The sequence below is a fragment of the Pinus tabuliformis genome, chromosome X, assembly GCF_031772625.1.
Source record: "Pinus tabuliformis cultivar Carrire ecotype Pingquan chromosome X, CPIR1, whole genome shotgun sequence".
Taxonomy (NCBI): Eukaryota; Viridiplantae; Streptophyta; class Pinopsida; order Pinales; family Pinaceae; genus Pinus; species Pinus tabuliformis.
This window is the reverse complement of record NC_142308.1, coordinates 553,671,943-553,698,424: the sequence shown is the minus strand read 5'-3', so window position 1 is coordinate 553,698,424 and position 26,482 is coordinate 553,671,943. Positions and strand designations below refer to the sequence as shown.

The window sequence follows — 26,482 nt, the reverse complement described above, 5'->3', positions numbered from 1 at the left end:
CTGCTATCAGGTAATGTAGGCTGATTTATCACTTTTATTCAAGGAAAACCACGCCACTTGGAATAACCCATTGGTGGTCCATAAGAGGACAAGCGTTCACTCTTTCACTCTTGCCACATGCCTCTACATCTTAGGCCATTAACTTGTTTCCTTAAGTAAGAGGAAAAGCAATTTTAGAATATACTCCAAACTCAAATTAAAATCATTTTAAACATACATATCCTTAATTTAAAAATATTAATTATATTTAAAAAATCATAATTAATATTCATGAATAGGCAAGTGTCTCTCTTCAGATTCACCTCTTAACAAAATCAAAGCTTAGTGCTTTATTCACTTTATATATATAGTCAATTAACAATTCACTCATAAATATATGAACTTAAGAAAATATTTGCACAAGGATTAGATATCTTAAGATGTAAATATCTTTTCAAGTGTAGAACTTTAGAAAATGTTTGCACCTCGAGAGATTTTAATTCTCTCAATGCTTGGTAGATCTAGAATTAGATGGAGATATGCTGATTTTTAGCAACACAATGATAAAATGTTTTAACTATAAGAAAATTCTTATGTTGGCTTGTTTTATATAATATGTATATATAGTTGATATTGAAATATTTATTTTTGATTTACACATTAAAATTTTAACACTTGTCCCTTCACATTTGGAAATTAAAAACATCTGTCCAAATTTTTTTTTCTCTGTCTCGCTCTATATGGATGGATGGATGAATACATTGAATTATTTTATAGCCACAAGGGCTAGTTCAAGTGGTTTGGAACCAAATGTGAAGTTTTTTTATATTTTTGCTAGTTGTTGCTAATCATTGGTTTGCCTCTCTTCATAGTTTAGTAGTTGTTATCAGGGTGACTCACATCTATTCTTCAAAAAGAAATATTCGGCTTGGAATTACCTGTATTAGATGATTTTGGGTCTTGAGTTAATCATTGGTTCGACTCTCTTCATAGTTCAGTGGTTGCTATCAGGTTGAATCACAACTATTGTTAAAAAAAATAATTCCACTTGGAATTACTCGTATTAGATGCTTTTGGGTCTTGAGTTGTTAATCTGTTTCCCTACATCTGAAGATGGTCTTTCAGCGAGCCAAGCATAAGCAATTTTAAGACATACTAGAGGTCCTTACACACTATATTTTTGTTATTAATATTTTTTCATTATTTTTATTTTAATATTTTTTAAAATGTTATATATCAAATTTAGATTAAAGACTAGAAAAATTACAATTTTTAATTTATTAATGTAAATATTATTTTATTATTTTTAAATGAAATTTTACATAACTAATCTCTCCCAAAATCCACTGTGAAATTCTTCTTAACACAATAGAATCATTCATATATATATATATATATATATATATATATATATATAGATAGATATTGATTTTCTAAGTAAAGCTGATCTATTTATAAAAACATAATATACAAAGAGGCTCTAGCCTCAGCGGCACTGAGTCAAATGTATGACCATTCTGTGCAAAAAACCTTGAAGTCATGACTGCCCCAGATGGGGAAACCAGTCTGAGTTCAAAAAATATTACAATTTAGTTTACCCTCGCAGGTGTTGTAGTTCCAAAATTCAATAGGTCTAGCCAAAAATAGTGAAATCCAATACTTAACTCAAAAATTCCCTTGTGAGTAGACCAATGGGAATGAAAAAGCAAAATTTTCTTCACCCTAGTTGGCGACAACACTAGAAAACGACCCGACAGGAAACAAGGTAAAAAGTGGCAAGTATTAGAACTTATCAGAGATGGAATCAAAGCTCGCCACATAACCTGGTCAGCAGCTCCAAGGTGTCTTCGGTAGGCTCTTCCTCCATGACCGGAAACCAACCATAATCGTTAGAGCTGGCCTTTGCTGCATGTTTGCCACCTGCACTGTCCTCAGTTTGAATGCCCTTATCCTTACGGGTGGCATCGCTTCCCAACATTTGTTGTTTGCTACTAGATGGGTTGCTATCATCTTTCGGTGGACAGTAGGTGCTCGGCTCCCCTAGATCGAAGCTGGAAGGATGGACTTGGTTGATATCCCGACTGAGCAAAAGTTCAGGAGAGGAAGCGGGGACTTCCCTGAAATTCACCGAGATGGTGGCTATTATGAGTGGTTTGTTCAAAGCACTTTGAAAATGGAAGTGCGCTTGCTCAGAGGGAGCAAAGGTCACTGCTTTCTGGGGGATTCCTCCGAAACAACGTGCTTCTCTAGTGCTTAATCTTCCACGGCCGCTTTGAGTGTTCGGATATTTGCAAATGGAGTGAGAATTGGACAGGCTAGGGGAAGGGGAAACAGAAGGGGAGGTAGAAACAGAGGGGGGCTGAGATGCAGAACGAGTGGCTCCTCCCTGACTGCCACTGTGTTTGCTCCTCATTCTATGATGCTACCGCATGGTTCTGAGATTGGGAAACTGCTGAGAGCTATTTAGAACAGGGTCCGGGGTCAATCCAAGAGCTGTTGAAGGAAAGAGGGAGTGGTCCAGGGAATTCACAGTCGAGCTAGCAGAAGGGGCTGAGACCTCAAAGCGTAGGTGGCAAAATGAGGATTGGGAGAAATGGTTACCATTGCCTAGGTCGACGCAGCAAAAGAGCCTGCAATGTCTTCCGGTGGCTATGTGGAGATTCGGCTCTGTAACAGCGGGATGGCAGGAGCAATTGAGAGGCTGAATGGGGGAATGAGGGGGATTTTGATCAATATCTTTGTAAATGTTGGGAATGTCTCGAATTTCCCAGCTAGTTAATGGCACCGTCCTGAGAGCCTGAACTTGCCGTGAGATCACACAAGTGAAAGTGCAGGTGGCCACACGAATAAACCACCTGCTTATTCGACTGCTCATGCGCATTAAATTGCTATCTGCGACCCGCATCCGAGGAATAAAATCATATAATTTCCAGAAAAATATATATTTATATTCAGAAAATAAAAAACTTTTTAATTTTCATAATATTTTCATTATAAAAAATATAAACAGCCTTTTATATATATTTTTTTAATATAATGTTTTAATTAGAAAATAACAATAATGTTACTTGGTAATATTTATATTTAATATATTTAATTTAGTGTATAATTTTTTATTTTTATTTTTTTAATATTTTTAGAGATTTTTAGAGGACAATGATGTAATGGATTTTTAATTTATCCCATGTTTAGGTTACTCCATCCATAATTAGGGACAAGGACAAAGCGGTTCGTGAGAGCTTCATGAGTAAAATAGAGTAGAAAAACTTTTTTTTTATAGGAGAAAAGAACTAGTATAGGTTGAGATAAGGGTCAAAGTTAAATATAATTATTCAGAAATAATAATTAAAATTTGACCAAATCTATTAAAAATTGAATAATTAAGGTATAAAATTATTAAACAATTAATTTAGAATTGGAACATTGAAAATGACTTAAAAATAAGAATTTGGAACATTGAGAATGACTTAAAAATAAGAATTAATTGAAAACAATAATTAATAATATTCAAAAGAATAATAAATAATGGTAGTCAAACATATGAGATTAGCTCAAACTTAGAATTAATAATTCAAAATAAGTTTTAGTGATAAAATTTGACATAATTAAAATAGTATAAATTAAAATAAAAATTAATTAAATGTTTGAATTAGAAATTATTTGTTACATAGAAAAGAATTAATGTTTTTAATAAACGAAAAATTGAAATAGTGATAAAATAAGATAGGGATGAGAATTAAATGTAAATAAATAAATAAAATAAGAAATTGTCAAATTGATCAAATGAGAAAAAAAAAGTGAAAATAATAGATATATATATATATATATATATATATATATATATATATATATATATATATATATATATGAAATAATTATTTGATTGATAATTGAATAAATTAATAAGAAGATGGAGTTTAAATTATCAGTGGGAAAGATGGTGGATGACAGGCTTCCAAGATTGGCTAAGTCTATATCCATCCTCTCTATTAAAATTATTAGGGTTCTTCTCGATTTCTAAAACTTCAAAAAAAACAGAGATTAAAATTTTTGAATAATCAAAATGAAATTTTTGAATATATTAAATCTGGATTATAATTTAATTAATATAGATATTATTATTAATATTTAATTTAACAATCAAATTAATAAAACAATATATATGTTTGAGAATTGAAAATTAGTTTAACTGTTTTTATATTTATTTTTCTTCTCATTTTAAATAAAAACATATTATTGATGCAATCACATTTTTTTATATATTTTAAAATACAATTTTTTATTTTTTATTTTTCACGCAAGTAACTTAAATTACAATTTAAAAATTCCACATCATAGAAACTTCAAAATCATAGAAACTTCAAAATTTAAATTTAAAATGAGAAAAATAACAACGTTTTAATTTTATTATTATCTAAACAAAAACTCCATAAATTATTAAAAAAATACTAAAAATAAATCAAACAAAATTCCGTAACACATTTGAAAAAATATTAAACTCAGTCCGACTCTTACGAATTATATTCACGTTATCTTCATCTACCATATTCCATTCATGCAATCTTTAGTCAAAATGTTAGTCATGACGGGTTTCCTACCAAAGGAAAATTTATTTATTTATATTTTAAATTTTGTTTTAGTATAAAAATTATAAAACTAAAACCAATAATGGGAACTTTCCCTAAAATAAAAAGTCTCAACTAACCCTCGATCTATAATCAAATAATTTATTGAGTTTTCCAATTTTAAATTTACATTCAAATAAAATTATAACATCATTTTTTATTATAAAATAAATAATAAAAATATATATATAAAATAAAATGGGTAAAGTGTTAAATTTACATTCAAATAAAATTATAATATCATTTTTTATTATAAAATAAATAATATATATACAGGGTAAAGTGTTTGTTTGTATTAGGTAGTTTAATTGAAAGTCTCAATGAATCAAAAAAATTTAATTTCAAATCTTATATGATTCCTAATCAAAATAAAAAATTAAACATGATAAAAATATAATTCCATTAAACTTATAGAAAATAAGTAAATGGTTAACAAATCACTAAACTTATAATTTTTGTTAATTATATTATTATATTTTGTTATTATTATTTGTATTTAAATTTTAATTATTAAATTATCGAATAGTAAAATTATATGTATCTTTATATATCAATTTGATGTTTTGATTTTACATGATGTTAAAATTATATTATTATATTTTATTGTTATTATCTGTAGGATTGATTATGAATTGGATTAAAAGTGGGAGTTAATTATAAAGAATAAAAATTGTTTTAAAATTTATTAAATCTCACACAATTTTGATAACACTAGTAATACTGGTTTAAATGTAAATTTTACATTGGGCTAAGAGGGCTAGTCAATTACGGAAGATAAAAATTGTGCCAAAGACATGTCAAGCATCACGTAGTTCCCTTGTGAGAATGAATTTTGCAACATGTGAATTTAATATTGGATTAAGGATGAGAGTTAATTGGGAGGGATAAAAACTGTATTAAAAATGTCAAGCCCCAAGTAATTCTAGTGATAACAATTTGCAGTTAGACAAATGATTTCTCCATCCAAGATTAAAATTTAGATTGAAGTAAAAATATAATTAATTGTGAAAAATAAAATTACCTCCAAACATGTCAAATCTCATGCAATCCCAATTATAATAAGTTGTTGAACAAATGTTTTTTTATTAGCTTGTTGAACAAATGTTTTTTCTATTCAACATATTAACTAAATCTAAGTCTCATATATATAAAGATATGATTTTTCTTGCTACTAATTTTTTTTTGAAATACACTTTTTTATTAAAAAACAAAAAAACATTTTTTAATTACAATGAAATTATTTTATATTCTAAAATAGTTAATCTTACTAATATTATTTTTAATATTAGAAACCCTCCTCAACAAAATTTCATGAAATGCAGGTAGCACGTTATCCAAATATCCAAGTACCACGTTATAAAAAAGAATAACTTTCACGTAAGAATTTTCAAACATTGCGTAAAATATTTCACTCTTCCTAGGTTCCTCTTTCCCTCCTTCGCAAATATTTATTCAAAACTTTTGCAAAGGAAGGGAATCTAAAACTATTCATTAATCTAATTTTTTTTTAACAAAGTTACCAATTAAATAAGAGAAATTGAATTGGTATTTGTTTTTTTGAGGTAGCAAAAAATCATTGGATTTTGAAAAGTGGTGATGTTAGAATACACATTTTTTTTAGCATATTTTTGGCACTTTAAATTTTCCTACGTATCAAGTATGTTTTTTTGGTGTTAGTAATTTTCATTCTGATTTTGAAAAGTGTTTTTTTTGGTGTTAGTAATTTTCATGCTGATTTTGAAAAGTGTTGATGCAGCATGATTACACTTTAAATTTTCTTATTAATTAAGTGTGGATAATTTTTTTTAAATGTTGGTGATTTTCATGTTAGTAATAAACATAAAAATTAAAATTTAAAAACATGACAAAAAACAAATACAAAAAAATATTAAAAAAAAACATAACACCTATAAAAATGTAAAAAAAAAAAAACATAAAACATAAAATCTAAAAACATGACAAAAATAAAAATAATAAAAACAAGTTTAAAAAAAAAAAAACATAACCAAAATAAGAAAGCATAAAAATAAAAATAAAAATAAAAAAATATGACAAAAAAATCAAATACAAAAAATATATATATAAAAAAACAAAAAAAAAAATGTAAAAAAAAAAAAAAAACCAAAATGAAAATATATATATATATATATATATAATTTTTAAAGAAAAAAAAAACTTAAAATATTTACCGAAAAAAATTAAAATAAAAAATTAAATTAAAATTAAAAAAAGAATTAATTAAAAATAAAAATAAAAAATATTTAAATTAAATAATTTAGATAAACAAAAATAAAAATAAAAGATAAAATAAATGGTTTTACATAGATGGTTTTACATAGATGGTTTTACACTATGGTCTACCTGGAACAAGCCATCCTCCCGTAGAGGCATTGGGGGTATAACTTGTTACATTAAGAAGAACATCTCTCCTCATGCTAGGAGTTATAAAAACGACCCTTATAACCAATATAATTGGATAGATATCACTGACATTTATGATAAAAAGATATACATAGCAATATTTTATTTCCACCCATCAATTCTAATTTCTATAAGAAAAAGAATCTAGATAAAAATAGTCCTTACAATGGCTTAGAGAATGATATTTCTAGCCTAAGGAATGAAGACAATATCCTTTTAATGGGTGACTTTAATGCTCAAACTTCAAGCAACCAATCTATCCTTCTAAGCAATCATTCCAACCCTAATCCTCTTTGGTTAGATGAAGATCTTCCTCTGGCTAGCCGGTACAAAAGGAGCTCTGAAGACCACGGGGATAATTTGTTTGGATCACAACTAGTCAAGCTCTGTAGTGCTCAGGATCTCATAATTTGTAACAGTGTAAAGAAGTGGCCCAATTCTAGCTAGATGACCTGCATCCATGGGCTTGGTAGCAACGTGGTAGACTATGTTATCTCCAATCTCCCTTTATACAATGAAATAATAAATTTTGACATGTTAAACAACCACGAGCTTCATTCTGATCATAGGCCTTTACTTATAACTCTCAATTTTGTCATGCATAGAGATCCCATAGAAGATAATACTTATAACCAAAAGAAATAAATCTTTGATAGAAATAATAATGATCTCTTTCTAAATGAATTAAAAACTAATTTGATTCCTTTATCTAGCATAAACAACATAGAAGAATTTTATCATAATTTTACTACAACCCTCTCATATTCTATCAACAAGTTCTCTATCGAAGTTTCAAGTAATAAAAGAAATAGCAAAACCAACCAATGGTATGACAAATATTGTAAAAGTGCGAGGAGAGAAATTAAGGAAGTTGTCGATGAATCTCTTAAAATTGGCAAGATAAAAATATACAAAGCCCTAACTAAAAGGAAAAAAGGCAGTATATTCGTAAAAGACAAGAGAATATCTTACACCTCTTGAAGGTAGCTTCTAATAAATTCTGGAGGCAGATTCTAACTAGGAAAACTAAAGATAATAATAAAATTGCTTTACACGACTGGAATTCCTATCTTAAAAAGCTTTATGAATCTCCAAATGTCATGGATAAGTTTGAAGCCTTGCTCACTACAAAATATGTTTTCTCATTAGAAGACATTGATTTTGGGATTAATCGTTTGGCTAATGGGAAAGCTAAGGACATTGAAGGTTACCAGGTGGAAATCCTAAAAATTGGAGGTCTTGTCCTCATCCCACACATCCACAAGCTTTTCAATCAAGTGGTCAAGCAAGGGTTCCCTAAACCATGGACTTAAAGCCTCATTATCCCTATTTTAAAAAATGGGGATACAAATAACCCCTCTAATTATCAGACAATTATGATCAACCCTCTCCTAGCCAAGTTATATGATATTATTTTGGAAAAGAAGTTGAGCATATGGCTTGAAAGTGAAGGTAAGCGGGCTAAATGCCAAGCGGGTTTTAGAAGGTAGCACTCAACAACGGACTACCTCGTTACGCTTAGGATCATTGTGGAGGAATGCCGCAATGATAAGTCCAATCTCTGCTGTGTCTTTGTAGACTTTAGAAAGGCTTTCGATACGGTTCCTAGAAACAACCTATGGAATAGATTAGAAGAGCTAAAGGTTCCTTTTGAGTTGAGAGCTGCCGCTATAAGGTTATACGAGAATGTAATTTCCAAGTTAAAGAGTAATGAGGGGTGGTCGAAAGATATTAAGTGTAATATCAGAGTTAAACAAGGTTGGCCCTTCTCCCCTACCCTATTTGGCATTTACATTGATAAGCTAGAAAGTTGTTTAGAGGAAGCAGGATGTTCTAGCACGATCTTAGCTGGGATAATCATCATCCTTCTTCTCTACGCTGACAATATCGATCTTCTCACTAGGTGCCCATCTGATCTTGATAAGAAACTTAGACTTCTTAAGGATTTCTACTCTACCATGGGTATGATTGTTAATACTGACAAAACAAAAGTTATGATTATCAAATCCAAGAAGGACACTTACGCTAATTTTATGTATGACAATAGTGACTTGGAAGAAGTGTCTTCCTCCAAGTACCTAGGAATTGATATTCATCACAAGCTCAACTGGAACTATAGCATTGAGAAAAGGACTAATGGGGGGTGGAAATCTTATTTTGGTCTTGAAAATAATTGTAAAATGACAAACCTCGTAATGTGCAATATAAAGAAGTTCCTCTTTGAAACTTTAGTCACTCCGATTATCTTATATGGATGTGAGGTTTGGGGTTGTAGCATCTCTAAAGAATCCTCGAGAAATATTAAGCAAATCCAAAAGCGTTTTATAATGTATAACCTAAAAATTAAAAGCAACACACCCTATCCTATTCTCCTTATAAAAGTATCTCTCTTCTATAAGGAGAATATGATAAGGTGTGTTGGCACTTTAAATTTTCCTATGTATCAAGAATGAATTTTTTTTTCGATGTTAGTAATTTTCATGTTGATTTTGAAAAGTGTTGATCCAGCATCAACACATTTTTTTTAAATGTTAATGATTTTGTTTAAAGGGCTTAGTTTTTACACTTTAAATTCTCTAATTAATTAAGTGTGGATAATTTTTTTTAATTGTTGGTGATTTTCATGTTAGTAATAAACATAAAAATTAAAATGAAAAAACATGACAAAAAAAATCAAATACAAAAAAATATTAAAAAAAAAACATAACAGTTATAAAAATGTAAAAAAAAAACATAAAACATAAAACATAAAAACATGACAAAAATAAAAATGCATAAAAATAAAAATAAAAAACATGACAAAAAATATCAAATACAATATCTATATATATATAAACAAAAAACAAGAAAATGTCAAAAAAAAAAAAAAAAAAAAAAAAAAAAAAAAAACTAACTGGTAAAGTAAAAAAATTGAATAAAAATTAAAAAAAAAAAATTAAAATATATATATATATATATATATATATATATATATAATCTTTAAAGAAAAAAAAAAACTTAAAATATTTACCGAAAAAAATTAAAATAAAAAATCAAATTAAACTTAAAAAAAGAATTAATTAAAAATAAAAAAAAATTGTTTAAATTAAATAATTTAGATAAACAAAATTAAAAATAAAAGATAAAATAAATGGTTTTGCATAGATGCCTTTACACTATGGTCTACCTGGAACAAGTGATCCTCCCGTAGAGCTATTGGGGTATAACTTGTTACATTAAGAAGAACATCTCTCCTCATGTTAGGATTTATAAAAGCGACCCTTATAACAAATATAGTTGGATAGAGATCACTGACATTTATGATAAAAATATATACATAGCAATCTTTTATTTCCCCCCATCAATTCTAATTTCTAGAAGAAAAAGAATCTAGATAAAAATAGTTCTTACAATGGTTTAGAGAATGATATTTCTAGCCTAAGGAATGAAGACAATATCCTTTTAATGGGTGACTTTAATGCTCAAACTTCAAGCAACCAATCTATCCTTCTAAGCAATCATTCCAACCCTAATCCTCTTTGGTTAGATGAAGATCTTCCTCTGGCTAGCCAGTACAAAAGGAGCTCTGAAGACCACGGGGATAATTTGTTTGGATCACAACTAGTCAAGCTCTGTAGTGCTCAGGATCTCATAATTTGTAACGGTGTAAAGAAGTGGCCCAATTCTAGCTAGATGACCTGCATCCATGGGCTTGGTAGCAACGTGGTAGACTATGTTATCTCCAATCTCCCTTTATACAATGAAATAATAAATTTTGACATGTTAAACAACCACGGGCCTCACTCTGATCATAGGCCTTTACTTATAACTCTCAATTTTGTGATGCATAGAGATCCCATAGAAGATAATACTTATAACCAAAAGAACTTAATCATTGATAGAAATAAAAAATATCTCTTTCTAAATGAATTAAAAACTAATTTTATTCCTTTATCTAACATAGACAACATAGAAGAATTCTATGATAATTTTACTACAACCCTCTCATATTCTATTAACAAGTTCTCAATTGAAGTTTCAAGTAATAAAAGAAATAGCAAAACCAACCCATGGTATGACAAAGACTGTAAAAGTGCGAGGAGAGAAATTAAGGAAGTTGTTAATAAATCTCTTAAAATTGGCAAGATAAAAATATACATAGCCCTAACTAAAAGGAAAAAAAGGTAGTATATTCGTAAAAGACAAGAGAATATCTTACACCTCTTTAAGGTAGCTCCTAATAAATTCTGGAGGTAGATTCTAACTAGGAAATCTAAAGATAATAATAAAATTGCTTTACACGACTGGAATTCCTATCTTAAAAAGCCTTATGAATCTCCAAATGTCATGGATAACTTTGAAGCCCTGCTCACTACCAAATAAGTTTTCTCATTAGAAGACATTGATTTTGAGATTAATCGTTTGCCTAATGGGAAAGCTAAGGACATTGAAGGTTACCAGGTGGAAATCCTAAAAATTGAAGGTCTTGTCCTCATCCCCCATATCCACAAGCTTTTCAATCAAGTGGTCAAGCAAGGGTTCCCTAAACCATGGACTCAAAGCCTCATTATCCCTATTTTAAAAAATGGGGATACAAATAACCCCTCTAATTATCGGACAATTATGATCAGCCCTCTCCTAGCCAAATTATATGATATTATTTTGGAAAAGAAGTTGAGCATATGGCTTGAAAGTGAAGGTAAGCGGGCTAAAGACCAAGCGGGTTTTAGAAGGCAACACTCAACAATGGACTACCTCATTATGTTTAGGATCATTGTGGAGGAATGCCGCAATGATAAATCCAATCTCTTCTGTTGCTTTGTAGACTTTAGAAAGGCTTTTGATACTATTCCTAGAAACAATATGTGGAATAGATTAGAAGAGCTAAAGGTTCCTTTTGAGTTTAGAGCTGCCGCTATAAGGTTATACAAAAATGTAATTGCCAAGTTAAAGAGTAATGAGGGGTGGTCGAAAGATATTAAGTGTAATATCAGAGTTATACAAGGTTTCCCCCTCTCCCCTACCCTATTTCGCATTTACATTGACAAGCTAGAAGGTTGTTTAGAGGAAGCAGGATGTGTTGGCACGAGCTTAGCTGGGATAGTCATCATCATTCTTCTCTACGCTGACGATATCGTTCTTCTCACTAGGTGCCTATCTGATCTTGATAAGCAACTTAGACTTCTTAAGGATTTCTGCTCTACCATGGGTATGATTGTTAATATTGACAAAACAAAAGTTATGATTATCAAATCCAAGAAGGACACTTATGCTAATTTTATGTATGACAATAGTAACTTGGAGGAAGTGTCTTCCTCCAAGTACCTAGGAATTGATATTCATCATAAGATCAACTGGAACTATAGCATTGAGAAAATGATTAATGGGGGGTGAAAATCTTATTTTGGTCTTGAAAATAATTGTAAAATGACAAACCTCGTAATGTGCGATAGAAAGAAGTTCCTCTTTGAAACTTTAGTGACTCCGATTATCTTATATGGATGTGAGGTTTTGGGTTTTAGCATCTCTAAAGAATCTTGGAGAAAGATTGAGCAAACCCAAAAGTGTTTTATAGTGTATAACCTCAAAATTAAAAGCAACAAACCCTATCCTATTCTCCTTATAGAAGTGGGTCTCTCTAGTTAAAATAGAGAGATACTCTCACGAGCTCCATAGTGAAACAAGTCGTTGGGCAGTTCGTAAAACACCATGGATGGAAATGTTCTGCCATCTTTGTGAGAATACGAACATCAAGGATGAAAATCACTTCCTCTTAGAGTGCCTCGCGTACAACCACATTAGGTCTCGGTTTCAAAATCTTTGTTGCAATACTGACCTTCCTAGCCTTTTACGATGTCAAAATTATAGTGAGCTCGAAAGGCTTCTCTCCAAGCTTTTTGAGCATAGGAATAAAATCTTAAATCAAACTAAATAATTCGTTTCTTTAGGTCCAATAGACCAAAGTTTGGTCTGAGTGGATGATAACCACCATCATCATCATCATCATAAAAAATTTAAGAATTGTTTTTTTAAATTAAAATTTAAAAACAAAATCTAAAAAACACTTTAAAAAACAAAATCGAAACAATTAAAAAAAATTAAAATATAAAAAAAAATTCAAAACACATTAACAAAAATTCAGAACAAATTAAAAAAAAAAAAAATCAAAATAAATTAAAAAATTAAATTAAATTAGTATTAAAAAAAAGAAACAATTAAAAAAAATAAAAAACAATTAACAAAAATAAAATAAAAATTAAAAATTAAAAAAAACATTTAAAAAAAATAAAATAAAATAAAAAAACAAATAAAAAAACACAATTATAAAAACACAAAGATCGCTCCTCTCTCCCCTTGCCTGACCTGTCCCCTGTCCCCTATCCCCTTGGCCTTCCCTCACCCCTGTAGCCTCCCTCATCATCCCCTCTCCCCCAACCCCTCCCCCATCACCTCCCTCACCCCCCTCCGCTCCCCACCCTCGAGCGTCGCCCCCTCTCCCCTCGGCCCTGCCCACTTGGGCCCCCAACCAACGGCCAAGAGGCCATAGGCTGATTCCTGGAATCGGTCTGTGGCTTCTTGGCTGCTGGCTGGGTGCCTGAGTGGGGAGGGGAGGGCGTTGAGCGGGTGTCAGGGGAGGGGAGAGGGTGGTGAGGGACGGGGAGGAGGGAGAGGGGAGGGGAGAGGTTGGGTGATGGGAGGGAGTGGCAGGGCCGAGGGTGCGAAGGGGAATGGACAGTGGTCATGGGGAGGGTGAGGAGTTGGGGGAGAGGGGAGGGATGGCGAGACGAGGGGGATTAGGGAGGGGAGAGGGGGAGAGGAGATGGGAGGGGTCGGGCAAGGGGAGCAGTCTTTGCATTTCTATAATTATGTTTTTTTTATTTGTTTTTTTTTTTTATTTTTTTTTTAATTTTTTTTTTTAATTTTAATTTTAATTTTTGTTAACTTTTTTTTCATTTTTTAAAATTGATTTTTTTTTAATTGTTTTTTCTTTTCTTTTTTCCATTCATTCTTTTTTAATTTTATTTTTTAGTTGTTTTTTATTTTTATTTATTTTTAATTCTAATTTAATTTAATTTTTTAATTTGTTTTGAATTTTTTTTTTTTTTTTTTTTTTATGAAATATGTTTTGAATTTCTTTTATTTTTGTATAACTTTTATAATTTAATTGTTTTTTAATTCTTTTGAATTTTTTAATGTTTTTTTCTGTTTATTTATTTTTTGTTTTTGTTTATTTTTTATTTATTTATTTATTTTTAATTAATTATATATTTTTTTAATTTATTTTTTTATATTTATATTTTTTTATTTTTTATTTTTATTTTTTTAATCTTTATTTTTTAAAATAATTCTTAAATTTATCTTTTATTTTTAAAATAACTAAATCTATATATATATATATATATATATATAATTTTATTTTGATTAATTCTTTTTCTAATTTTTTTTATATATATATAATTTTATTTTGATTAATTCTTTTTCTAATTTTTTTTTTGGTAATTATTTAAAGGTTTTTTTTTTTTTGTTTTTTCTATCTTAAAAAAATATTTTTAATTTTTTTTGTGGTTCAATTTATTTTTCTTTAAATTATATGTTTTTTTTTAACTTCTTTTATTCATTTATTTTTTGATATTTTTAATTTTTTTTTTGGTTAATTTTTTTTTATTATTTTTTTTACGAGTTAATTTTGGTTTTTTTCTACATTTTCATGGGTTTTTTGTTTTTTTTTTTTTGTTTTTTTATATATTTTTTGTATTTGGTCTTTTTTCTCGAGTTTTCTTTGTTTTTATTTTTATGTTTTATTACTAACATGTTTTATGTTTTTTTTGTCATGTTCTTTTATTTTTATTTTTATGTTTTTTTTTTTCATATTTTTTATGTTTTATGTTTTCTTACTTTTTTTTTTTTTCTCTGTAAAAACTAGCTAAGCATTATATTATATGTACAAGAAAAATTACAAACAGCATGACATGCCTTCCAGGGCCTGAAGAGTCACCCTGGGAATCCTGACTGTAGACCTTACAGCTCCCTCGCAGGGGCAGCTTCGCCAAAACCAAACAGAATTAACCATGAGAACAAAAGCTCCCACACAGGGGCAGCACCGAACCATATTCTCAAAACAGTGGCCGAATTTATCAGATTCCCTGAAGACCAGACACATGACTGCCCACGCAGGGGCGAACAGCTAAGATAGACTGACCCATATACCAGACAGATGTAAGCATGACTGAGTCACTGGTGTCAGCTATCAAATTAGACTTCCCAGAGTTAAGGCTTGGCCATAGACTCGACCATGGACTCAACAGAATTAAACAAGACAGAGATAGAAGAAGCAAATGCCAGTAGACATGACCAAATAACAAAATCAAGACATTACCCGCCGCTGCGTTAATCTTGGAGACGAGCTGAAGATGGAAGGAGGGCCGCGAGGTGTGCATCCGCCTCTTCACAGAGGCTCGTGTCTTCAACCACATATGCCCACCCATCACCTTCTGCGCGTCCTTCCCACATTTTCCGCCATTTTTCCTCATCCACACCTGGGGGGGGTGGCCCCACTGGAGGAAAGCGGTCTTGCAAGCTTGTTTCCCCCAAGCTTCCAGCTTCAGACGCTGGAGGCACCACAGCAGTGTCCTTTTCCGCAACCAATTGTTCTCCGGTGTCAATTTCCTTGCCCGGGCCTTCCAATTGCTTCTCCTGCGGGTCCTGGGGGTTTTCATCCTCACCGCCTTCCGGAATTTTGGTAAACAGGATTGAGATGTGGGCATTAACGCCTGCGCTGTCCTCAGTGCTTGGCAGGGTGAATACCACAGAGCCGAAGGAAGGAAGCTCCGGTTTCCCTTCACTGGAACTCCCGACCTCCACAAATTGTCTAATGGGTAGCGGGATTGCTCGAGCTCTCCTGTGACAATAGCAGCAGCAACAGTGGTGATGCTCATCTGCTGCAGGGGTTCGTGAGGAAGACCCTCTCGATGGACCCCTTCTGCATGGTTGTCGTTCGCGAAATTTAACCATGGTAAGTCTAATGCTTCCTCTGTATGCTCGAGGGTGAGCTTGAAATTGGTAGCAGAAGCAATTTCCTTCCAATTCGCTTTCAGTTGCCCATCTTTCACCTTGACTTCCTTCCCTTGATAGCCGACCATTCCATTTCCAGAATTGTCGCTGCAAATTCGCGAATTGCCCTCTCCTTCCAACCCAGCAACCAGAATGGCGGCAGAGACTAGTTTCCAGGCCGCAGGGTGATGAAAACGTCCTCGGCTGAAGCTCGCTGTGCTTCCGCGCCCCCCAGCTCTCCTCAGACCATAATACCCTGCTCGACCCATCGAGCCTGTAATATTCTTCTCCATTCCCTCGTTGCAGGCGCTCATTAACTTCGCCCTGCTCCTCCATCTACCTCTCCTCTCCGCCATTAAATGCATTAACAGTTTGGGGGGTTCAATTGCCATATGACGGCCTTCTTCGGGGAGCCATGGGATTTACACGAGGCAGCCCATGCGTAGCATGTGGCATGCCCGTCCTTCTTGATCCGACACCCGCATCCGGGGTATGTTTTCTTACTTTTATTTTATATATTTTTATGTTTTATTACTAACATGTTTTTATTATTTTTATTTTCACCATGTTTTATGTTTTATTTATTTTTTTACATTTTAATATGTTTTTTTGTTTTTCTTTAAGTTTTTAATTTATTTTTTTAAGTTGTATTTTGTTATTGTAATTTTTTTTTTTTTTTTTACATGGTATGGTTAATTTTTTTAACATTTTATAGTTTTTTTTGTCATTACTATATTTTTTACATTTGATTTTTTTTGTCATGTTTTTATTACGTCTTATTGCTTGTTATTATTTTTATTTTTTGTTGTTTATATTTTTATTTGAATTTTTGTTTTCTTTTGTATTTTTGTGTTTTTTCAATATTTGAAATTTTGTTTTCATATATATATATATATATATATATATATATATATATATATATATATATAGGGTCCGTGTTGATGCTTGTCTAGCAACTCGATCCCATTATGTGAAATTTGATAATTGATTTTAAATTTCTCGTTATAATGAATCGAGTCTTCCCCACAATGTGTTAATTTCATGGTTGGTCTTTAAGTTTTCATTACAATGGGTTGAGCTCACCTACACTGCGTGTCAATTTGATAGTTGATTTTTATTTTTGTTTTGCAATGTCTCCAGTTGTCTTAGGCTAAGATTTTAAAATCACTATACATTTTACATTTAAAAAAAAAACTCTTGGTATAATAACTTTTTGATTTAGGTGTTCATTTTTAAAGTTTTTTTAGTCATAAAATTTTTCCATAATGTCATGCCTGAAATATTTTGAAAACTTGAGATTTTTTTGTAGTCATAATATTTGGTTTTAATTGCATGGTCGAAAAATTGTCAAGATTTTAATATTTTTCTAAGTCATGATATTTTATATTTAATGCTATGGTAAAAAACAATTACAATTTCAAGGTGTTTTAGAGTCAAGACATTTTATCTTTAACAACATGGATGGAAATAGTTGGAATTATCAGACATGATATTTTATCTTTAACATCATGTCCGAGAATTGTTGGAATTTTACAATTTTTCAAAGTCCGGATATTTTCTCTTTAAATCCATTGCTAAAAAGTGTCAAAATTGTAACCCATTTTTTTTTTGTTATTCCATAATAAGCAATTTTTTTAAGGGTGTTTTTTTCATCCATTTTTCAAGAAAAAAAAAAGGTTTTTACTTCCATTTAAAAAACATGTTGAAAATTTACCATAAAAAACAAAACATCGTTCTGGAATAAATAATTTTCATTTTTGGGTTGTTTTTTCATGTTTTTTTGGGGCTTTTGGGATCAAGTGCCCGTTTTGAGGTAATAGTTCTCGTCTCATCTGTAACTATGTTTTTTTTCTTTTGATTCCTCAAAATTTCTAGAAATTTCTCATGAGAGGGTGAAAAAACATTGGAGGGAGACTATTTTGTATTGAGTGGAGTTTAATTATATGTTTTCTTATGAAAGTAATGCATGGATGTGAATGAGAGTTTGTATTCTCCTCTTCCACTTCTTCTTGAGCTTTAAGGATTTCAAATATGTTTTTTAACATGGACATGTATCATCTGTATTATATAAGAAAGCTATTAAGAAGAAAATATATTTGGAATATAAGACCTTGAGTCACAAAAATTCTAAATACAGAAGCTTCTCTTATGTAAAATAAAGAATCAAAGGCTTTAGTTTTGCTACAACTTTACACTTATAAATTTGTATGTATAAGCCTTGCCAAGCCTTGATTTTGTAAAACATCTATGAGAAGTTATGCTACAAGTGAAGCTCCACTTCCATCACTTGATGGTTTATTGTCTTGTTCTTGGGCTAGCCCTTCCCGATTTTGACTTGATTTTAGTTAATCGAGGGTTCCTCCATTGGAATATGATAAACAACTAACAAAGGACAGGGATTGAAAACCTAATTAAGTAAAAGGGTCAAATTCCTCTTCAACTTATTGTTTATTTTTTTCTAGAATGAAATTTTAGACCCGCGAGCTAATAGAGTGTTGAAGCTAAACCTATATAAAAGGATGAATGTTGAGTTTTTGGAGTATGACTACTATCCTCCTCTCTATTCTTTGAGTCCTCACCTTCGAACTTGTGAGAAACATTGCCTACAAGAGAATTACGAAAAGGGACTGGAGCGATGATGAGCTCCATAGGTGAGAGTAGGGGGAAATTCAAATGGAATAAGATGAGAGGGATCAAATCACAAATCTTAGGGAAAGGAAAGAATGAACCAAGTATGGGAGGACGAATCTAGAAGGATAAAGTGGGGAAATACTAAGTAAAAGGCAAGGAATAATGCAGAAAAGAGAATAAAGGTTAGAAAAATGCCAAGGATTAATCTGGGGTAAAATAATGAGATAGAAAGGGAGGATGAGTGGAAACCTCTTTGCAATTCAAACAAAAAATACAGCATGAAAAATAGAGCATTAGAGGGGATCTTAAATAAAGAAGAGATAGGGAACTTAAAAAGAGTGAGCACCAAAACAAAAGAAAAAACCCTCGCTAGTCGAGAAGCCACATCCAAAACCCCCCTGCAAATTCATATTCACCAATGATGTCATGTTGAAACCAACGAGAAGGTTATGGTTTATCCAATAATATAGATAGACAGGGGGGTGAACAAAAATTATCTCACCTTGTGAAATAATGGAGAGAATTATAGCTTTTGAAGGGGAGCGTTCTCCTAGGAAGAGAGAAGTATAGGCCAATTCCATTCACGAATGCATGGGGAAGTATGAAATGACATATGTTAAGCAAAAAATATAATGAATCAGTGATTCAACAATAGAACCCCCTCCCCTCCACCGTGCCGCCACCGACCCCCCCCCCTCTTAAGAATTTTTTTATTCAAAAAAACTCCTTTAAGAGGAATTGAGGAGTCCGCAAGAAGAGAAGAATTGCTACTTCTATCAAATATTATTGATTCCCCCATTCATTCTCATTTGGCATACGTTTGTGAAAAGGGGAATGGCCTACAATATGCTTGAAAAAGTGTTTAATCTGATCCTGAGAGATATCAACACACTATAAATTTTTCCATCCTTTCCAAGAATTGTCATTAAACCATTCTAAATATCAACTAATTTAGTAGATTTTGATAAATGGACATTGTTCATGAGAGGGGTTAGTTCTTTGATTTCTTCTATTGGGGGAAGACAAATAACTCCATCAACCCATAATTTAATTGCATGTCAATTCCAATGACCCAAGAAAGTTTGGGTTGAACAAGATTTGTAGTCCTTTTTAGGAGCTTCCATATTGTAGATCCTTTCTGTTCAAAGTGAGGCTTGTTCAATCTGAAATATTTCCTAAAAATATTTTTTTTCCACCAATTCAAGGGGCTTGTGACCAATCTCCAAAAACATCACACCCATGGCCATATTTATAAATGTAGGATCCCTAGTATAAATTCCTCTCCTATCTTGAGGAGCTTGAATTATAGACCATTTGAAATGGACTTTTTTCTCAATTGTTCCCCCTTCCCAACAAAATTTTCTTAGTTTCCTTACAAATCATTCCATGTCATATTTAGGAGCAAGAACAACTAAAAATTGATATAGGAGAGGATGAAACAATAGACTTTATGAGAGTATTTTTTCTAGTGGGATTCAATTATCTTGCTCCCCATTGCTATATTCTTTTTCCCATTTTTCCAAGCTATGATTCCATATTTGGGAGGAAGGATTATGAAATGAAATAGGCATTCCCAAGTACCTGAATTATGACCATTTCTCTACACTTGGGAATCCTATAATTATTGAAATCTAAATAAGAGGCTCTAAAGATATAATATAACCATAGATATGGATTTTAATATTGTTGATCTTACCCCTAGAAGCATTGTGGAAGTAATCAAGGTTTCTTTTAAATCTATGAGTTATAATAGTGGAAGCTACTTCCAAGGGGATAGTATCATCCACAAATTGAGAGGAGTTAGTCTCTCTAAACCCTCAAATAATGCCAATATCATGACTGTTTCCCTTAATTTTTTCATTTTATAGTCTTCTTCTCAAGGATTCATCCATAATAATATACAAAAGAGGGGAGAGTGGGAAACCTTATCTAAAATATCTGCAAACTTTAGAGAGGGAAAAAGGGAACCCATTAAGAAGAGGAGCTATCCATGGAAGTAAAATGCATGCCTTGATCTACTTGATAAACTTGCTACTAAATATGAACTTCTCCGTAACCATAAAGAGGTAGGAATGTTTAACTTGCTCAAAATCATTAACCATGTCCATCTTGATTAGCATTCCCTTCTCTTTATTGGTTTTGCTTTAGTGTATAGCTTCCTAAACGAGAATGACGTTGTCAACTATTTACCTTTTTTTCGATGAATCCTCATGCCTTCATTTTTTGATATTATCTTGCTAAAAACTTTCTTAAGTCTTGAGGAAATGAATTTTGTTGGGATTTTATAGTCTTACATAGTTATTCTAGGCCAAAATTTGACAAAAGAAGAGGGTTTTTGTTACTTGGGGATGAGGAACAAAAAAGAAGAGTGTGTGCCTCCCCCAATGTTTTTCTTATGGAGAGAGTAGTTGAGCATCTTTTTGAGTTCTACCTTCACGATATCCCAGAAAACTCTATAAAAGTGATTGGAGAACCCATCTAGACCGGGAGCCTTATCTTTTTCAATACTCCATATGGCTTGCATAATTTCATCTTCCTTGATTTATTTAATTAGTTCTTCATTCTCTTCTTTAGAGATTGAGGCAAGAATATTTTTAAGCATTTTGTTTCGTTGATATGGGTTTGCTTCCTCCTCTTCATTATAGAGTCTTTCAAAGTGTGTACTTGTTGCTACTTTGATTTCTTCAAGGTTGTCTATCTTCCTCCCATCCTCAATGATGATGCTTTTAATATTATTTCGTTGTCTTCTAGCTTCGAATTGTTTGTGGAAGGAGGTGTCACAATCCCCTTATTTTAGCCATAGAATCCTACATTTTAATTCCCATTATTCCTTCTCCTTTCTATATGTCTAATTTATTTTAAAAATGATTTCCATTTCTTTTTTGAGAAATTCCTATGTTACATGACCTTCTTCTAGTTTTTTTATAAATATGCCAGGAAATTTTGTGATCCACTCTTCTTGATGAGTAGGAACATAAAATTCTTGGCCCAATTTTTGAAGGACTTTTTCACTGCTATAAGTTTTGATTTCTAAAAAAATGAGTGAGACCTCAATATTTGAATACTCCAAGCTTATTTAACAATATTATAAATGCCATGACAATGTAACAGATTTGGGATAAACTTGAAAGTTATGGGCCCATAGTCGAAATGGACATCTAGAAATAAGAGATTAGTCTTGTGATAATATATTTCTTCTGGACGGATATTAGAGGAGATTTTAAAATCTTAAAAAATGAAATTACTATGAACAATAAATCTGTCTAAATTTGTTGCTATGTCCCTAGGCCTGACCCTTTTATTGCTCCAAATGTATTTACTATTTGAAAATTCAGTGTCAACAACGTCCCATTCACTGATGGTGTCCTCTATCTTCTCTCTCATAGGATCATCCTTTCTTTTGGGGAATGAAATGATTTTTTTGAAATCCCTCCCAATAATTCAATTCTCAATATTATAAGAATATTTTATCTTTTTCAATGAATCCAAGAGATCAATATTTTTTAGATAAAAAATAGGGGAGTAAATATTAAAAATATGAAACATTTTCCTCATTTCTAAATGAAGAAATTTATTGATGATCTAATTGTTTGAAGAGAAGAAAAACATACTTCCTAAAAGATAAGAGTACCATAAGGTGAGTAAACCCCTTGAGGCATCTCTTGATCTCACTGTTAGTGCCTTACTACTTTTCCATAGTTTTTGTGCCCCTATTAGTGCTTCTTCTACACTTGTTTTTGTTTCTTCAGTTAAACTACAATAGGAATTTCAATTTTTGTTAAATTATTTATTATATCTTATTTAATTCTAGTTCCCATGCCTCTACAGTTCTAAGATATTATATTCATAAAAACTGAGATGGGAGAAGATCTACTCCTATGGTGCCTGCCAAAAAAGTTGATTTGTGTCTCTTTCCTTTTCTAGGGCCCCACACTTACCTAAGGGATTTTTGAGTCCCCAATTATTTTTTCAAATTATCTACTTCCTTGTGTTTATCCCTCATGGTCCTTCTTCGAACTTTATTTTGAGATATCTCTTCTTGAATTTATCCTTTTTCAATAGCTTGATAATATTTATATTTTGTGGTTATTTACCTAATGGGGAAAGATCCCAAATTTTTATGAGATTTTCCTCTTGTAGTTTCATTGGGGCAGGGGGGCAGGGGAGGGGCGCGCATTATGATTTTAGGGTTTGAGGGAATACGTTTAAACAAAGATAAAAGTTACACAATCAATGTTTCATGGGCCACAAAGTGAGTAGGATGGATATAATACAATTAAGGGACAAATCATTCATCGCTTCGTATTGATTAATCGTAGAAAAGGGAGCTTCGATGGTGGATCTTGAAGAAGGAGGTTGACTAGCTTTTGAAGGAATATTTAGAGGATGGCTTAAAATAGTGGGGGGAAGAGAGGTGGAGGCTTGGGAGAGTCATTTTGGATTACCTTTGTTCTTTAGTTATTGTTATCCTTGTTTTTGAGCAGGGGTTATTTGAGTCTCTTTAGTTTTTTTTGGGCACTTTTTGAAAAAATGTCCATATTCATGAATATATGCACTTAAAAGGGAGTTTTTCATAATCTACCTACTAAATGTAAGTCTAATTATAAAAAAAAAAATGATTTCATTAGTTAAGGGATCCTTTCTATAGATCTACTTCAACACATATTATTGCATAAGTAAATGGGGGGTTTTGGCTTAGCCTTGTCAATATATTTTCCTCTGGAGTAATAGATACATTTTAGGGTGTCATCCTTCCAATTGTGACGTGGGAGGTGGGGGAGGTGAACCTAAATAGGAACAAGTGTAGGAATATCAACTTCTGGGTCAAAGTTAGGAGTCCATTTGTTTAGATACATACCTATAGATCCATAGAAGTAAGGTCTTCTTGAGAATATTAGATCTCAATCCTCCTTAAGTTTGAGTATGAAAACAAAGAAATCACACTCAAAGAGATTGTTGGCATTATGAGACAAGTGTTTTCCTTGATGGAAAATCGCACAAATGATAAATTATAGTGCAGCAAATTTATTTGATAAATTATAGTGCAACAAAGTTTCCTTCATGTAGAGAAAAGTTCACGCACTTTTATGCAGAGAAAAGTTTATTCCATGTAGAGAAAAGTTCACGCACTTTTATGCAGAGAAAAGTTTATTCCATGTAGAGAAAAGTTCATGCATTTTTATGCAGAGAAAAGTTTATTCCATGTAGAGAAAAGTTCACGTACTTTTATGCAGAGAAAATTTTATTTCATGTAGAGAAAAGTTCACGCACTTTTATGCAGAGAAGAGTTTATTTCATGTAGAGAAATGTTCACGCACTTTTATGTAGAAAAAAGTTTATTTCATGTAGAGAAAAGGTTACGCACTTTCATGCAGAGAAAAGTTCCCTTCATGCAAGAGAAAAGTTCACACACTTTCATGGTTGGTTCATGGTATTAGTCCGACAGTTTTTGATCCTATGGTTTTGGTCCGTGGTATTGCATCCAAAAGTGTTGATCTCATGCACTTTCATGGTTGGTTCGTGGTATTAGTCCGATAGTTTTTGATCCTATGGTTTTGGTCTGTGGTATTGCATCCAAAAGTGTTTATCTCACGCACTTTCATGGTTGGTTCATGGTATTAGTCCAACAATTTTTTTGATCCTATGGTTTTGGACTGTGGTATTGAGAAAGGACTAAGGCTATAAAAGAGGAAGGAGATCATTTGGCAAAGCATCATCTGAATTATTGAATATCTAGATCTGGAATACTGTGATTGGGTTATGGTGCAGATCTGGATCTGAGCTAAAGAGGGATCTCACTGGTTGATGGAGAACAAGATCTCAGGATAGATCGGGATCAAATGGTTTGAAATGAACTATCTCTATATAGTTGATTATGCTTATTCTAGATCTGTATACTAACGCTTGTAATGATCTGAACTGGGTATAACTTAAGTTTGAAATCGCTGCAAGTCATGATTGAATATTTATAGATCTGTACGCGGGTTGGCTTTGGTGAAAGCACGTATGTACATAGGTTTGGTTCATTGTAGTGGCATATACCATTTGAGCTATGATGTTTAAAGTTACAGGTGGTTCAGGTTGTTGATGTGTTCTGATGACTGTTTAATGGTGTCAATATTCTACATATTCAGTTTGATTGATTGTGTTGATGGATGAGATCTAGTAATGGATCTAATGGACTAGATCGGGTTGCTAACACTCATATTATCCTTGTATATGTATTGATTTGGTGATTGGGTGATTCAGAAGATTGATTGATTATGTGCTTCAATGATATTTATGGGTCCAGTATGAAGATTGGATGAAACGTGGCCTTTCAGATTATGTGTTGTGCTTCAGGTGTATCTAGTCTGAAAAATGTATGAAACGTGGTACCCGGAGGAGAGAAGATTGTAGGCCGGCACCTACGTACTAGTATCTTAGCTGGTACAAGAGCTACGGGGGTGGTAGCTCCCTTCCAGTAGCAGTTGAAAACTTTGGAGCATTGTAGCAGGTAGCAACCTGCGTACTAGTAAATGGATCGGCTAGTACAAAAACTATGGGGGTTGTAGCTCTCTGCAGGTAGAAGCTTGCGTACTTATATAAGACTGCACCAGTATAGAAATATTGTAAAAGGATTTTCTTATTAAGAAGAAGATTGAGATGACTTGCAGCAGGTGGTTTTCTCCCACATTGGGTTTCCACCTTATATCATGGTGTTCATGTGTGTGGCTTATGTGTGATGATTTGTTCTATTTTACTGCACCTGTTTACTGTTAATATGGTTGATAATGTTCTAATGCACTCATTAAGGATCAACTAACTGAATCATAAGAAGTTGTGGAAGTAGCATATATGAATCTGAATATGGAAATGAAAAAGTATTATTGATGTGATAATATTGATTCACCCCCCCCTCTCAGTATTATTTCCAACAATTGGTATCAGAGAAGGTCCTTTGGTAGAAGCCTGGTCGCTTGAAGGAGATCCGTGGAACAATGGGAAAGAAGCTTAAGAAGAAAGCTCATAAGAAGAAGAAGACATCTCAGAAGAACTATGACAGTGGGAGAATCGATTGGGGATTAGGTATAAGAAGCTCTTCAGATTCAGATTCAGATTCAGAATCATTTCAGAATGAAGATGAACTATCAGGTATGAATTTGCTATCCTCTGATGTTCCAGCTATCTATCCATTTGGAAAAGATGGAAGTGATAACGAAACAACTGAATGTGCTCTTATGGGTGAGGAAGAAGGATATCAAATAGAAGCAGAATTTAACAGGCTGACAAACAAAATTAGTGAACAAGAAAGACTTTTGAACATAAAGAGTGGTGCCCTCAAAGAAGCTGTTACTAGACAAAAGGCTCAACGAGAGTTATTCAAGGAGAAATATCAAAAGTTGCAGGTTGAAGCAACATCTCTAAGAAATGAAGTCAATGAAAAGAACACAACCATCAAGAAACTCAGAGATAGATCCAGTTAATATGAAAGTCTTGAAGCCACGATCCGCTCTCTAAAGGAAGATATTGAAGAATCAAATAAGCAGAATAAATATCTAGTCCAAGATATTGAAAAACAGGGAAACGAAGTTATCAGCTTAAAATCTCAGCTAGAATGTGCCTTCAGAATTCGTCAAATGCAACAGGATCTGAATGAAGAACAAGAAAAGGAGATTCTCGAGCTAAAGCATTAGTTGGAAGAAGAAAGGAAAGATGAAGAAGACATGAAGAAGCAATATATAGAAAAAGAAGAACAACTTCAGGTTGAGGTAAATATCTTGAAAAGTACATTAGAAGAAAAGGATAAGCTCTTA

The 26,482-nt window shown here is 32.1% G+C and overlaps 1 pseudogene; it reads right to left on the bottom strand.

The window, feature by feature from the left end:
- The window catches only part of LOC149141194 (L-gulonolactone oxidase 2-like), a 300,958-nt pseudogene that overhangs the window by 1,056 nt on the left and 273,420 nt on the right, over nucleotides 1–26,482 (bottom strand).